Genomic DNA, 16,728 nt, shown 5'->3' with positions numbered 1-16,728 from the left:
ATGTAATGCACCATATAGAACACCAATATTATGCAAGTATAAAAATATGTTACCCTCCATGGAAGTTGGAATACTTGAATGATGTTAGAAGTTAGAACCACGCAACGACTGGATGCGTTGAATCTTTTTCTTTTCGGTCAAGATGAAATTTTGATTATGAAATAGGCTTGGATGTATAAAATATATCAAAATGGAAATATGTATATGTGAATGGCGAAAATGGGCTTGCGCTTCTAAAGGTTTTGTGTTGATGGTTGAAATGGGCCTTAGGAATGTGACATTGGACCTCGAAAAAAATTGAAGTAAGTTTAGGATTTTGGGAATGGTAATATGAGCTCCGGAAAAGGGATATTAAGATTAGGTTTGTTGGAATCATATAACGGGTTTTGGATTTATTTATGGGAAATGAAATGGGTTTGGCTTGTGGGTTTGGATCTATGGAAAACGAGAGAAGCTTAGGCTTGGGTTTCCATGGAAAATGGGATAAGGTAAAATCAAAGAAATAACTAGTTTGTAAAATTAAAATTTGATAACCACTACGCACCCAATTAAGGCTCTTTTTGTATTAATTTTCATTCTCTATTATGCTTATTTAAAAGAAATAAGTACAAAAATTCATTCTTGGTCCAGTGAAAAATGGTTTGGTAACTTTTATCGAGAATAAATATGAAATAAAAAATAAGTTTGGTATGTCAAAATGAAAAAAACGATTTTTAGAAAATGATAATGAAAATTGATACTAAAAAAACCCTATTAATCAAAATATTAACAATCAATCTTTTTTGATAATACAATATTAACAATTCATTAATCATAAGAAAAATGCATCAAACAAAAGGCATTGCAACTACACTGACCTTAATTCATCTAGAAAATCATATCCAAGCCAAAATTGGAGATTCACAATCTTGAATTATCGATTTCTTTGACGTTCTGGCTGGAACAAGAATCGGTGTCATTTACACAATGTTGACAGCAGATGCAAGTGACGATCGTTTCCTATTCATTGCTCTTCACCAACTCTGGAAGGTATCTCATGCCATGTTGATGCGTCCAAAATCTACTCAGCACTTAGATCCTTGGGGAACAACCTGCAAAATAGTGTTAGATGTGTCCCGACTGTGAGGTTGGGAGGCCACCTCTGAAGGCTAAGTTAGTAATGTAACTGATCACAAAGCTCTAACAAGTTACAGAATTTGAATTGAATATAATAATGGGGGAAACGATTCAGATACCTTTACTATGCGTAACTCTCTTGTTTAAATAGGTTTTACCTTTTATTCCCCACCGCTGGATTAATTCATATGTTTCCTCGGTGGCCGTTTGATCTTAGGGTTTTTACCCTTCTTTCAGAGATTGGTGTAGTTACCCTAATTAGCACGATTGTCAGTCTCTCATAGTTACCAGGTATGACTCAATCATGTATCATGAATTCTACAGGGTTAAGTTTATCTCAATAACTATAGGGTTCCTTTATCTTTACGTAACTAACAGGTCAAACCTTCAGTTAGGCATCGAGTATGGTTGACCCGTGACCTGATCGTGGTTAAACATGGTTCAATGCTAATTTATCCTCATCATGAGCCCCCCAAGCCGAGTGATCGGGAGAAGCCCCCAGACCGAATGCTTGGCTTGCTTTTCTTGATCTCGATCATTAGAATAAAGTTGAAACATCTTTTCATCTCCAAAATATTGCATTTATTGCTACGGATTTTTATTTGTGGCAGCAGCAGTTGGCTGCTGCTGACGGTCCCGATGGAGCCACGTAAGCAAGATACAATCCAACGGTCAAGAATCATATGGCAAGGGTATAGTTGTAAATATTAATTTTTATTTTTTACATTTTAAAGTTTAAAAGTAATCTAATTTACAAAACGAGGTCCCTCCTATACTCGACAAATCCCTCTCTCATTCTTCTCAAGCTTCTTTTTCTTCCAGTAACGTAGTGAAGTTTGTTGATGGTTCAAATTTAGCTTCTTTAGATGGGTCGAATTTAGCTTAATCATTTTAGAATCTCTAAAAAAGGGTGGTCTTGGTGCAATGGTTAGTGGACCATAGTTATAACCTGAGGTCACAGTATTGAAACAACCTCTAAGCAAAATTTGGTGAGCTAAGGTTGCATACAAAAATTGTCCCCCCAAACTCTATTTTTGTGAAAGCTTTTAGCACCAGCTTTGCCTTTTTTGAATCTCAAGAGCATCTTTTTCTTAATAAATTCCCTAAAAATGACCTGCCTTTGGTTGTATGTGGGAACTCTTACTTTCTTAGCTAGATATCAATTCTCAAATCCATGCTCTTTATTCCTTCTCTTCAAGATGGAAAAACTAATGTCCTCAATTCTCAAATGGAAGATCCAGATGAGGGTGAATAGCATAACAACAAAACTATTGTATTGCGAAATGAATCAAAAATTACTTCTCTTTGAAGCAACCCCGAAGGTTTGCTCAATTGGTAAAAGACCAATGTCATAGTATGAGGTCAAGAGTTTGACTATTTTTTTTTGGGCTGGGGGTGAAACCTTGCAATATATTTGTTGGTAATATTCCATGTAATTTTCAATTCTATAATTGAAGGGAAAAGATCCTTACCTGGATTCGCTTTCCTAAATATAGAATATCTGCAGCGAAGTAATATGGATTCCACGTTCTCGTTCCTCCACCAAAGCTCCACCGGTGTGATTCCATAATCTTTAGGAAAGGGAATAAATTCCACAACCCAAATGCCGTGTGGAAAGGATGGTAAGGAGATCTAAAGCAAAAGGAAGGAAACCCTTCCTGCGTTTCCTGAAGAGATGGGAGAGAGAGATGGGAGCTGCCTTTCACTAGAAAAATTCCCACGCATGAATGAATCACTCCCTTTTAGTGATGCGGTGGTTATAAATATATAACCCTATATTTTGTAATTACCTAAAAGTGTTTTTCAGTTTTTCCCTTAGGCCATATATATTTAAATTAATAAATATTAAATCCCAACAATATTTATATTATATATAAAAGTTACCCTGAGAATGTAGTCGAGGTACACGTTAACTGGTCAAGATTGATAGCTATTCCCAGGAGAAGCTACTGAAGATCCCTAAGGTGAATGAAATCAAAGCAGCTCTATTTGGAATGTCTCCCCTCAAGTCATTGGGACCTAATAGCTACCTCCCAGCTTGCTTCTAACAAATATTGGGACATGGCGAAGAAAGTTCTAGTTGAGTTTGTCAAAGCAATGTTCACCTTAGGTAAACTCCCTTCATGAGTAAACAAAACTCACATTTGTTTAGTCCCTAAGACTGATTACGCTGAAAGAATAGACCAATACATGCTAATTAGCTTATATATAATGTGCTAGTGAAAAATTGTAGCTAAAATGTAATAGTAGCCCAAGAACTCTTCTGTCATCAAAAGTTGTGGAAGAAAGGTAAGAAGATAATCCTAGCCATGAAATTCGGCATAAAAAAGGCCTACGATAGTTTTTTTTTGGCAAGAAGCCTATGATAGTTTGAATTGGGAATATATGGAGATCTTACTAATGGGTTTCCACTTGAGGTGGGTAGACTTAGTGATGGGGTCTATTACCACAGCCTCTTATTTTGTCTTAGTTAATGGGGCTCCTGGGAGATCTATTAAACTGGCCAGAGGCATTAGGTAAGGAGATTCCTATCCCTACTTTGTTTGTACCATGTTCTTCTCATCCAATGCAAAGAAGCAGGCTTTATTCAAGGTGAGAAAATTAGAGGTAGGATAAGCCATTTGACCCACCTCCTTTTTGCGAATGATAGTCTCTTATTTGGAGAGGTGAAGGTTTAGGAAATACACAACCTCAAGGGTTGCATTGACATATACTGTAGGGCAAGTGATCAAATCATCGAGAACTCCAAGTCAACTTTGATCCTTAGTCCCAGTACAACTCCAAAGTTCAAGAGTTTGGCCTTTCCTCTAGCTTCACTTCTATTGTGGAAAGAAAGAACTCCTTCAGGACATAAATTGACAAAGGTCCAAGCAAATACACAGCTGGGCTTCACAAATGCTTGCAAAAGCTGGAAGTGAAGCTGTCATAAATTTTTTTTTTTTTTTTTGGGTTTGAAGTTCCCCTAAAATCAGCTGCGTTGGCATCTAACTCGTATGTTACATCTCATTTCTATCTTCCAAAATCTCATCACAAGACTCTAAGGAAGAGGAAAACAAAGTTCTGTTCGGGTGGCAAGAAGGAAGATCATAATAAACATTGGGTGTCTTGGAAACAAATGTACAAACTCAAAGGAGATGGGAGGCTTCGATTCAGAGATCCTGAATTGCCTGAATTTGGCATTGTTAGGCACTCAAGCATGGAGACTACGGAAGCATCCAAATTCACTATGGAGCAAAACACTGAATCAAACCTAGCTACTTTGCAGGTGTGAGGTTATTCCAAATCAGGTCAATATACTGCAAAATCAGTCATCACCTCCTATGCAAGGAAAGGGAAGAACTCGATTAGCAACAAATCACCAGCCATAGGGTACAACCGGAAGCATGAGGGAAGATCTAGAAATGCCATACAATCCCAAAGATCAGAGAATTTCAAGGATGTGCGCAACAATTCGGTACAAGAACAGGTTTGGCTGATAGGGGGATCAACATGGGCACAGAATATGTATCCGTTGCGGCCGGAGCAGCCCAGGGAACCATTGAACATATTTTAATTGAAAGCCCCTTTGCTCGAGCTTCGTGGTTTGCATTGGATCTCTCCTTCATCCCATTGAGGCAATCAACCATTTGGACCAACTCATTGTAGCATGGACTGCACATCCCAGTAGATAGGAAGAAATAGTAGGCTTAAGCAACAAATAAGTTCCTTTATTTGTTGGACTTTGTGGTGGGCGAGGAATGACATGATTTTCAATAGGAAGTAGTGGACTCCCATTGAGGTTGTTCAACAAGCCCAAAAAGTTTATATGAAATTCAATTCAAGCAACATGCTGTGGTCTAATGAACCAAGGACACGACAGACTTGGAGCCTCCTTTTGGCATCCAGCTTAGAGTGAGCACTGATGCATCATTGCAACAAGGCAAAGGGGGAACTGGCTTTCTCATTTGTGATGCAAGGAGAGTGGTGAAGATGGTTGTCTCATGTACCACAAAATGCAACCCAATGGGAGGTCTTTGCGATCAGGGAAGGCCTTTTACACTAGGCTTCAAATGGATGGATAGACTTCGAATTGAATCTAAGTGAACGGGTTTTTTTATTTTTAGGACACCCTAGTAAAGATGAATTCAACTTCAGTGTTGCGCACTAAATGTGCAGCATTGAGCTTCTTATGGGCCACTATCGAATTGAGTGGTCTAGGTCAAAATCTCGATCACTCATTTTGCATATATTTTTTTTCTTTATAGGAAGGTACGGTTGAAAAAGTAATAAAAAAATAAATAAAATATACGAAACGAGGGGTTGAGATTTCAACCACTCATTCCATCTTCATCATATACAGCTTAGTATTGTGCATTAATTACATGGTAATAAAGTTGTATAAAGCTAAGATAGCTTTTTCTTGTACAAATTGGATGGAATGGGCCCCTTCCTCTCTTAGATGTCTGAGTTATGTTTAGCATTCTTGTATTCATCTCGTTTTAATGAGTAATTATTTTTATTAAAAAAAAAAAAATCCTTACATAGTGAGGATAAGACAATATGCAATTATGACTTATCAAAACCTTAACTATATATTCAAAAGCTTAACTTCGGATCATCTTGAGGACTTTGAACCTATTGAGTGGAATTAAGATGGGACGTGAGGCACCAAAAATTACTCATCTCTTCTTTGCAGATGATATGTCTCTTTTCTGCAAAGCCGAGACCGAAGAAATACTTGCTCTGAAAGCGGTATTGGAACTCTTCACGGATCTAACAGGGCAAGAAATCAACTTTGAAAAAAGTAGTGCTTTTTAATCGAAATATACCTATAGAAGAGAGGAATCGGATGTTGTCAATTCTACGGATGTTTGAAATCAAGAAAGAAACTACATACTTGGGGATGACATTGCTAATGGGGACACGGAAAACAAGACTCCTACAATCTATTCTGGATCGGATGACTCAAAAGCTAGCGTGTTTGAAATCGAATACTCTATCCTTTGCAAGGTAGGGAATTCTAATGCAGTCAGCAATCTAATCAATGGCTCTCTATCAGATGCAATGTCTAAGATTCCCGAAGAGTATTTGCACAAAAATTGATGCTCTATGCTAAAGATTCTGGCATGGGAAACCCGGGAAGAGCAGGTAGTTAAATACAATCTCATGGGAGAAATTCTGCCAACCCAAAGAAAAGGGAGGGTTGGGATTTAAGAAAATGGAAGATTTTAACTCAACATTATTACTAAAGCAAGGCTAGAGATTCATCACTCAACCGCAATCTTTGTGGGCTAGGGTTTTGAGAGCAAGATACATCAAAAGCAATTATATATGTATTTGATCCCAAAGTGCAGAATAAACAAGGTTCTTGGACTTGGAACAATATCTCCAACACTTTTGCACAACTCAAGACAATGGTGAGGCGGCAGGTGGGAGATGGAAGTCAAACGTCCTTGTGGTTTGATCCATGGTTGTCTCTGCAACAAGAATATGTTGTCAACTTCACAAGACTTCACATTATGGAGTAGGCAGGCTACGATGGCTGAAGTGTTCAATGACCTACAAATGATTGATAGGGAGCTTTCCTCAAACTCTTCTAACCTCATCCCCATCATAAATCTGCCACTCACACTGACTGACCAACATGATATGTGGTTATTGCGGTTGTCCCCGAATGGGGACTTTTCAATTAAATTAGCCCTCCGCGCGATAATTCAGTTGCTCTATCCACCAGAGGTTGATCAATTTGCGGATTGGTGGAAGTTTATGTGGAAACTTAAACTTCACCCAAAATTTAAAGTCTTTTTTGGAGTGTTTTGAATGATGGATTACCTGTCAAAGCTAAATTAGCTCAATGGATGAATACACAGCCCGATTGTGCTTTATGTGGGAATGGAATTGAAACCGTTTGGCATATTTTTGTCTCATGTGAATGGACAAAAAGAATTCATACCTATGGACCTTTAGGATTGCGAATGGAGAATTGGAGTGATACATCTCTTTTGAGCATGTGTCAGAACCTCTGTTCTCAGATGGATAAGGCTTAGGCTATTTGGTTTTTTTTTTTTTTGAATTTTATAATAACTTGTTACTTTATATGGCAAGAAAAGAATGCGTGGTATTTACACAAAAAAGGCCCAACCCGTTGATGGTACTTTCGTGAGTAGGTCGATGGATTGTACCATTGCAGCTACAGGAAAATATGAATTCAGACCCTTGTATAATAGATAATGCCACATATGATGATGATAATTTTTCTAATTATGTTGAACAACACATTTGCCCATTTATATCCCCTAATGGTACTCCGGTGTTAATATGTGCAGGGATTTTTAACAAATGGATGGAAGTGGCAAGATGGAGCATGGGGATTGCTGTAGGTGGACATATAAGGTTTATCAATTTTGGTAAGCTAAAGATGGAGGATGAATTGGAGGCAACACTTTTTGGTCTACAAAGCAGGAATTGTAGCAGCAAAGGCCCAAAAGATAAAATTGTGAGAAGTTTGGAGTACGCATCGCGCATTACCGAATCTTTTACCTAAACCTAGAACTAATTGTTAGCCCCTAAATGTAATATCTCAATTGATGCAAATTGCTAGGACATCTCAAGTAATTAAATTTGATGCTCCCCATCCCCTCCCCATCCCTTGTGCTCCATAACTGGATTAGTAAGTTAGCACTAATGGCAACTAATTTAGAAGTAGAATGTAATGGATTGCAAAATAATATTTGTAAGTGCTTTTAAGTAATATAATGTTTTCTTTTCTTCTAAAAAAAAAAAATTCAATTTCGATTTCGGTCATACTTGAAAGTTGAAACATAATTAAACCTATTAAAATTGGCCAAGTGAGTGCCTTTTGCATGATACATACACTGAATAAATGCACAAAGATAAGCTTTTTCTTTCTTTTATTATTATTTTTTATTTTTGGTAAAAGCACAGTCTAACATCAGCAGTCAAAGGAACCGCAAAACCAATGTAAAATCTTGCAAGACTGATTCTCATGGTCCATGGGATCAAGTCCCAAGGACTTATTCTACTTTAGAGAAATTCCAATTTTCTGTTTTAATTTTGTGTGGGGTTTGAATCTACCATGTGAGCCTGGTGACCATTGGGCAAGTTGAGTTACATATTCACATGACCCTGGGCAATCATTTTGCCTCTATCATTAATACCAACAAACCCTTCTCTCTCTATTTGTTTTATTTTATTTAAAAGTTTTAATTATTTTGAAAAGATAATATGAGTTCAATCTTTTAAATTAAGGGTACACCCAAAAAAAATTTAATCAAGAGAAATTAAAGAAGCTCTTAATTAAAAAAAAGGTATTATTATTATTATTATTATTATTATTATTATTATTATTATTATTATTATTATTATTATTATTATTATTATTATTATTATTATTTTCAGATCTAAAGTTCATTGGGATCAGTTTAAGCACAACTTAGGCACATTCTTAAAGAATAGCTTTATATATAATTTAAATATAAGGTGGAGTTTCCTCCCTAAACCCAAAGAAAATCTAACCCTTGACTTCATACTATGAATCATTAGTCTTAGCAAACAAAGTCAACTCCTTGAAATTTATCATGTTATTTTTCTCTAAAGACAAAAATACTCATCCGATGATGTGAAGTACCCTATCCATGCAATGCAAATCTTTCATATGGCTATAATATAAAATTGTTTAGGATTACTGATATTTCCTTGAATTCACATCACCACAGGGGTATTTTTGTCTTTTAAGGAAAATAAACCATTAATGAAGATTCTGACTGATACTTTAATCTTTGAGTGATATTGATTTTAGAAGCAATCCAAATTATACAAACATTGTCTTTTAGTCCCTCTCAAGCTCCTTGGTCGTCTCGCTGGGTGTGTGCGAAAAGTAACTGGACAATGATGCTAACCACATTAATAATCAAATTTTTCAAAAAAAAAAAAGAAAAACATAATTTCAATTTAATTAATTATTAAAACTCACAAGCACATTATCAGTTGGAGAGAAAGGTAATAAATCAGCTTAACCTCATTCAAAACCACTTAAGATGCTTGTTTTGACCTTGACCAAATTAATAATGAGTGCCTATTATATTTAGTTTGTTTAGACCAAGTTGGTCAAGTGGAAATGTTTTCTAAACCCAAGTTCACATGGAATTGAGCTTCTATAATAGCTTAAATTAATGATTTAATCTTTCTAATCATATTTAGTGTACTTAATTCTATATTGGGAACAACAGTAAGGGTTGGAGCCTTGCTAGTTTTCTAATTTTAAGTATAATTCTCAATTACTGAACCATTTCTCAATTAATTTGATAATTGATATTCATCGTAATTTACTTTAAACAATCATGCTTTGTTGCATGAGCTTCTCAACCAACATATAATGATGGGCTCAAGTCAAAGGTAATTGAAGACAGTTCTTTATATGGGAGTGTACGTCTTGTACCCATGTGCCTAAACATAGAAGGAAGTGAAATGAACCACTCATCCCGAAGGAAGGCAATAATGAATGCATCGTTGATGCCAGTACACATGGTCTATTGGCCCATGATTGTATGCAGAGGTCAGACTCTAATAGAGAACTCGAATGTTTCTTTTCATGGGTTACTTAGTCAATTTGATAACTAGTGTGATAACTAGTGTATTCTTTGTATTATTGTGACTGTGAGCACACAGTTAGTCGATGCTTATTCTTTAATACCATCATTGTGTTTTCTTAAAAAAAAAAAAATTTACAACTCATGGGTTTTTTTCCTCCACATGGTATTATTCCATCAGGTTTTCACATTATAGAAAATTCTCCACTACTATCTTCTTTGGAGTCTGGTCATGTCTCAACCCCACTGTAACTGATTGTAGTGGTAAGGAACCAGCTTGAGAACCCCTATGTGAGGCTAGGCAAGGAACTTGTCCGAGAGCCCCCACAATTGGGCTAGGCTACAACCAAGTTGGGATAAACACTAAGAACCCCTACTGAGATAGGTGTGAAGAACCCCCGTCAAAGAACACAGGTTGGTAGAGCAAGTAATCTGAGTCTGGAGAGCTACATTCAAAGAATCTCTGATTAAGTCAAGGGGCTAGTTATGAAGTAACTGCCCCGTAATGCCCATAGCGAGATATGGGGGAATGACTCTCAAAGCAATGGCTCAATTTAGAGTCAAGTATGGGGACTGTTGAAAGTGGGAACATGCTCCCAAAGGAAACCCATGTTACACTTCATTAGGTGGATGAGAATCATGGGGTAACCACCTAAAGTAACCTCTATGAAAACCCAACTCATGGGATTTATGAGGTATGAAGAACTACTATCTACTACTATTGCTTACACTTTCAAAACCCCTCATAGAGCCTTCAATTGTTGTGCTTAGACTAACATGATTGTTGGAGGCGGTTCCCCGACCAACCCCAAGTCGTTGCTTTAATTCTTCTTGTCAGTGCAAGTCATCCCTCTACTTGTGTCACACCCCACCCAACCGGATCTCGTCATATGCCCGAATACCCGTGGGGGAGATATACCACAAGATTTAAGTTCAGTGACAAATCCATACAACATATGATATAGCATAATTAAAAGGACAAGAATAAATCAAGTTCAAGTATAAAATTATCAAATTTGAAATAATAGTTACAATCGTCCAAGACTTCAAATCAAAAGTTATAACATCAGAGTTTCATGAAAAAAAAGTGTCTACAGCGGAAAATATTGAAGGGTCTTGGTAAAAGATACCCTCGCCTCTCCCAAAATAAATCAACATGTAAATATAGAAAAGTGACATGAAAGATACTAGAGATTTCCTAAGGATGGCAAGGTCTTTATCATTAAAAGCCATCTCTATAGGAGCAATTGAGGCACGAGCACGAAGCTTGGTGTGCTTCCACTTTTCCCTCAATTGTACCTTCCAAAAAGTTTCCTTGCGACAAATCTTCCACTTGGAAGGGGGTCTCACATATAGAAAAATCTAAAGAAAAATACACAAATAAAGGAGGGAGTTCCACATAACTCGGTGAAGTTAACTAACATTCATGACATGCATTCATCCATAACATCCACATCATGCCCACGAAATAGTAATAAAGTAAATGGCAAAATATGATAAGGTATAGTTACGATGATATGTTCCTAACTCTACCATGAAGTCTCTAAGGTAGATATGCATTAAGAAAACACCAGTCACCTTTGGGTGGTCTCAATCTATCACATCTACCCATCCAGTACCCTATCTGGAATACCCGAGTGTGTGATCCACAGTCCCGAAGATCCAGTATTCGAGGAAATCATCCTCCCACATTCACAATAATATAATCAAGAACAAGATTAAATCAAATGTTAACTTTATTAATCAAAATATCAAGATAAGGTTCAAGATTACAATCAGAGTGCGGAAAATGATACCAATAGAATAAATAAAAAAGTAGAATGAGGCGGAAACTCACTCCACGGCAACAACGGAAAAGTAGATAAAAAAGGTAGATTACAACCGGTTCCCAAAATGAAAGGGGAACAAAACTAAACTATGGTCTCATTGAATCTAATAAAAGTCAAAAAGAGGATGGAACGATATCCCATCACTAGCGCACAAGTGCTAAAACTGAATTACTCTTGATAAGTATCAGTCTCGTACTGATAGACTTCACCAACGTAGTCACCATAAACCGTATTGTATGAGTCATCAACTTGGTCTTCATAGTACTGACCATCATAGTCAACAGTAGTAGTATTACTTGCAGAGAAGTCTAACAGAAAATATTGCAAACATGAGTGAGTTCAAAAGAACTCAGCAAGGCAGTTCAATCCATAATAACATAATAACACATGGAAGCAAATCATACAGAATGCAAAATGATATGAAATGGACAATGCAGATATGCTTCTAACTCTATGTATGCTGGTCTCTATTGGTAAACACGCATTAAGTTAGAACACCATATTCCTCTGGGTAGTCTTAGTCACTCTTCCCTCAATGCTTTGATGCACTTCTTTTGGGTTCTTTGTGGTAATTAGGTTAAGGCATCCTCACGGACATTCCATGGCTGGGGTTTAGGTCAACATTATCGCTCACCACCATTGGTATGAGTACTGGCGTGTGTCAAGGTTAAGCCTAGCCAAATGCAAGTCTTCTACTTAGTTATATCAACTTAGATCCAGATACTTCCATTCCTCCCATCACGGGATCCTTTCCGGTATCGTTCTCCCTAGAGTCAACGTATCTTTATGATAGCCATCAAGTCGGACTACGGACTCATCAACCCTATTGGTTAGTTACATCAAGCTAATAGGTAGTTATCGTTTCTTCTCATGGATCATTTCATTGGTCTTGATTTTAGGGGCCCATGTTCCACTTTTGCAACCGTACCAATGAATGGCCTCTCAAGGATATTATGCACCGGTATTGATTGTCCACAATGTGATTCATGTCCTCTTCATGAATATTACGCACCGCTATTAAGTATCCACAAATCACCATTGCAACCATAGGTTGCTCGGACTCAATTCCCTTCCGATCGGGTCTAATATAACAGGGACATCCTAGCCAAACACTTCTAGACATGCCCTAGGTATGTCAATCAGTAATTAGGGAAAGCATTGAGGGGCACCATAAGAAAATATCCCATACCAACTCCACTGGTGTCCAAAGACAAAAATGCCAAAAGGGCATTCCCCAATCCCCAATCACAACCTAGGCAATCACATTCACAATCAGTCATTCACAAGCACAACTGATAATACAACATATAATCATTCATAACTGAAATAACAATTGAATAATAAGAACAAGTACTACTGTAGTTGAAGAACTACAACAGCCATATAATTATAAAAAACTAATTACAGCGGTGATATGATCATGTAATTCTAAAACAAATACAAGTAGACATGCATATTAGGTTATTAGGGATCAACCATCATTACCTTAAGTAATCTTTAAAGGATTCCGTAGAATAATGAGGAAGAGGTCCAAGACTAGCAATTAAAACCTACACAAGCATATAATAATGATTAGGAATAAGACCTAGAAGATTAGAAGTCAAACGGAAGCAAATAAAGCAGATTTGAGGCTACTGTTTGTGTTGGTTGATTGGTTGGTCTACTGCCCAGCTTGAGCAACTAGTCGACCAATGGGACAGTACGGGGCTGCAAACCCTAATTTGATCATAACTTCTTCATTTGAAATCCGATTGGTCCAAAACTCGAAGGGGGAGCTTCCTAGAACATACTAGGACTATCTAAAAAGATCAAAGCATCAAGTCAAGGTCAAAAGATAGGTTCTTGATTGAGCCATAAAGATTTAGGGTCTTAACATACACTAACCATGGCTCTCATGGAAAGGCTAGGGAGGATAAAGATTCACCCTAGGGAATAAAGAGTACAAACCATATCAAGTAAAGCTTTGGGGATGACCCAATAATTAATAAAGGATTAGGGTTTTCAATTTAATATCATCTTATGAAGGTTCCCCTAGATTGGTTCTGAAAATAACCCAAGGTAAGTTCACAGAGGGTAAGGGAAACATAAAATTAGTATTTCAAAATCAAGAATGGAATTGGGGAGGATTAGAAATAATTGGGTTCCCAATTGGATACTCTCTCATGAGGGTTACCCAATGTGGATATTCTCTCATGAGGGCTACCCAAGGGTTTCCTCCCAAAATCTCTCTATTAAGGGTTTCCAATGGTCCAAGGAACATTAGGGATTAACTCCTCAATCATGAGGACACAAGGGAAGGTCATAGGTAATGGTATGAAACCTTCCCCACAATCATAAACTTTGTAGGAAAAACAATACAAGGGAGTAATCAAGCATTCAGGTAAGATCAAAGAAACAAGAACATCACCATATGGCTCAAGAATATAGAGTGAATGGGGGATTCACTCTATAGCTAGGAGAAACAAAGAAGAGGCCATTACAGTAGTGTAATACCCTTCTCATAAACAGAAGATCAAAAGTAAAGAAGAAAGAATGAATCAAGAAGAAACAAATTGATTACTAACCTTTTAGAAAGAGGAACCCATGAAGAAACTCGAACGGATGCTTGAGGATCTTCCTTGGCTTTGGAGGAGAGGTTTTAGGGTTCTTCCCACGTTCTCCAGAGGCTTAGAACTGATTGTGAGAGAAAAAACCACAGAGTTCCCCCCTTTAAATAGCATAAAAAGTCCTAAAATCACCAGGATTTCCAATTTTAACCCTACTAACCCTGTTGGTTGATTGGTTGGTCGACCAACCATGACAGCAACCCCAATTTAGGGAATTGATGGGTCAAACCTTAATTGTGAAACTCAGCCCTATCCTAACCCTGAGCCTGACCCGAATCCTTTGATGTTTGTAGGTCCGAAGACCCGAAGTGGTGGAAGAAGAGACTTGTGGGCCCTCGTAGTTGAAGACTTGGTGTATGATTTGGAGCCCATGGACATTGACAGTGATGCCCCTTACTTGGACGCATTGTTAGTGTTCAATGAGAAACTACACCTAGAAGAGGGGAAGCTTAGTTGAAGTGCTTGATGCCCTTCCGGTTTTGTTTCGAAGGTATTTCTCTACTCTAGACTTGTTTATTGACTTGTAGGAGAAAACCCAACTCAATTCAAATCAATCCGTGAGAGGACGTGAGAGCTTCCCGTCTACTATTTGTGGATGACCAATAGGGTTGGTGAGTCCGGTGAGTAATATCCGTGACTCTAGTGTGAAGGATACTGGGATGGGAGGAATGGATTTATCTGGATCTGACATGATATGACTAAGTAGATGACTTGCATTGGGCTAGGCTTCACCCTGACATGCGCCACTACTTAGACCAACAGTGATGTGAGAGAGCGGTGACTTGAACCCTAGCCATGGATTTGTCCCAAGGGATGCAGGACCCATTACCAACTGGTGATTGAGTGATTGAGACTTACCTAAAGAAGTATGGTGCTATGACTTAAAGCATGTCTACTATAGAGACTAGCATATGTAGAGTTAGAATCATACTTGCATCATGTGTTTCATATCATCTTGCATCATGTTATGACTTGTAACATATGGTTTATGTATTATGGAATAACTACCTTGCTGAGTTCTCTCGAACTCATTCCTTTTTGTGCAATTGTTTTGTTAGATTTCTCTACAGGTACCAAAGAAGCTGATGGCTCATACCTCGAGGCGGACCAGGATCCCTCATACTACATTGAAGGTCTTGGCCATTTACAAAGGTTACAGTGAAGATACCGAGGGTGGTTACCCTCCGTACCAAGATTAGCCCGACCCTGGTGTGGGAAATGCCCTACTTAGTTTCCTTTGTGTACACCTATGAGGATATATTGTATAAAACTGAGGAGACCTTAGCTTAGGCCTTTATGCTGTCATTTTGGAACCTGGATATGTAATTATAACTTTCTTTGATATACTCTTTTAGATGTTGGATTTGTAACTTAGCTTTATTTGACTACTTTCCGTTGCCACTGAAGAAGTGAATTCCGCTCACTTCCTTCCTTTTGATTATACACTTGGTATCATTTTATTCCGCACTCTGATTATCTATTCTTATCTTATTCTTGATGTCATTTATTATATGCTTTTACCTTAATTCTTATTGTTCATGATTGTGTTATCGCGTATGTGGGAGCATGGTTGCTCGATACTTGATCCTTAGGACTGCGGATCACATACCTGGGTGTGCCTGGTAGGGTACTGGCTGGGTGGATGTGACATTAATAACTTTGAATGGGCTTCTCACAACACATCATACAACTTACCTAGCATTGAGAGATGCCTTTAAACCATGCCTAGATAGGCTTTAGGTCCAATAACCACTCTCTTCATCAATGTGCATCTTCTTCTCCAACTCAGACTAGGTTTCTAAGTAGAGAGCACCATCATCAATATCCATGGGTTTTGGATCAAACACCATGTCTTCTACTGAGATGGCCCATAGTTGTCTTCTACTTCGCTGATAGCTTGTAGTGAACAGCCCCCTTAAAAAACCAACCGAAAGCAACCTTTGGTACTTAAGTAGTTAAGGCGAACAGCCCCCCTTGTAACTATGATAGAAAGCCGTTTGCTTGTTGCCAAACCATTCGCCTTTCTTTTTTGTTTTTTGAATTAAAGAAGGTCGCGACTGTTGTAGGAGCGGAAGTCAAAATCCAATCTACGGTTCAATCTCATCAAGGCTTTGGTTGGGGGTGAGCACTGACTTTCTTTGTTATTATAAAAATAAAAAGCCATCTCTTGTTAGTGGAATGGCTAGGTGAGCTGTCACTTTGGGTCTTAGGTCCTACAAACAATAGGGTTTCTGGGTTAGGGTTGGATTTCACACAATCACTCTTCCTCAACAAGAGATGTCTATTGGGTTCTTCACGGTTGTTGGGTAAAGTCCGTCAAGCCATGGTTGGGGTTATAAGTCACCACTCTCTCACATTACCATTTGTATGAGACTTGGTGCGTGTCAAGGTTATACCTAGGCCCAATGCAAGGTCCTATGGTCTTGTACTATATATGTTCTGGATATCTCCCCTCATGCTTAGTGCCCTTTTGGTTCGATACCTTCCCACCTATGAATGGAATCCTCAAGAGGCATCTGTTGGGTCCATTCCTTAACCCAATGGTCATCCACATATAATGGACAAGATGCTCTCCATGTCTTCTTACGG

This window comes from Hakea prostrata, chromosome 5 (assembly GCF_041222555.1).
Source record: "Hakea prostrata isolate BN-2017 chromosome 5, UWA_Hpros_2, whole genome shotgun sequence".
NCBI lineage: Eukaryota > Viridiplantae > Streptophyta > Magnoliopsida > Proteales > Proteaceae > Hakea > Hakea prostrata.
This window is presented reverse-complemented; position numbering follows the sequence as displayed.